The sequence below is a fragment of the Pteropus vampyrus genome, unplaced genomic scaffold (assembly GCF_000151845.1).
Source record: "Pteropus vampyrus isolate Shadow unplaced genomic scaffold, Pvam_2.0 Scaffold401, whole genome shotgun sequence".
Taxonomy (NCBI): domain Eukaryota; kingdom Metazoa; phylum Chordata; class Mammalia; order Chiroptera; family Pteropodidae; genus Pteropus; species Pteropus vampyrus.
The window spans coordinates 397,492-398,263 of record NW_011889182.1 but is presented as its reverse complement, the minus strand read 5'-3'; the positions used below and the strand labels follow the sequence as shown (position 1 = coordinate 398,263).

Below are 772 nucleotides of genomic sequence, written 5' to 3'. Positions count from 1 at the left end.
CCGTGGGCCTCACACGCCACCTGCTGGCCGAGAGGGGCACTGCCCGCCTCGGGGCCCCAGCCCTCAGAGCTCCACTGTGGCACCTGCCCCCAAACAAAGAGTGATCTCGTGACCAAGGCCACAACTGATCCCCTGAAAGCTCCAGCATCCACAAATGCCCAGCGCAGAGTGGCACTCGACAAAGAGCAGACACGCCAGCGAAAGAAGGTGGATTCTAGGGAGACTCCAGTAGGAAACGGAGCGAGCACGTGCTTCCAGCCTGGTGGCAGGGCGTCCACACAGTATCACGACCCATGAGAACCACACTGGTACTGTCTTGTCCCCCGCTGGCCCGACGGCCTACGGAGGCAGGGTCCCCCCGCAGTGCTCCCCTGCAGTGCTCACAGCCTGCAGCCCTGTCCGCCCAGGGGGAGGCCCCCGCCGGCAGGTGCGAAGGCAGCAGTGCCCAGGGGTCGCTCGCCAGCTCTGCGCCCACGGACACGATGAGAAAGAAGGGGGGCCACCCACCCGGCCTTGCAGGGCAAACCAAGGGCGGCTCTAAGACACCCAGAGTGTGACTGGGGCCTTACGAGAAAAAGAACCGCACACACCGATCAAATTGCACTGGACGCACATTAACGCGACACGTCTACACAAGGGAAATCGCAGAGAAGCAAGGGCATTAAACGACAAGAACGGGGACTGTGTCAGAAACGAGACGCAGCCGCACAGCCCTCCAGCCCGGGACTCACCGAGGTCCGTGTTGGGGCCGGCGATGAGCTGCCTGAACTTG

The 772-nt window shown here is 63.2% G+C and overlaps 1 protein-coding gene across 1 annotated transcript in view; it reads right to left on the bottom strand.

The window, feature by feature from the left end:
- The window catches only part of TBC1D22A (TBC1 domain family member 22A), a 236,104-nt gene that overhangs the window by 208,693 nt on the left and 26,639 nt on the right, over positions 1-772 (bottom strand). The gene's annotated exons all lie outside the window — the stretch shown is intronic.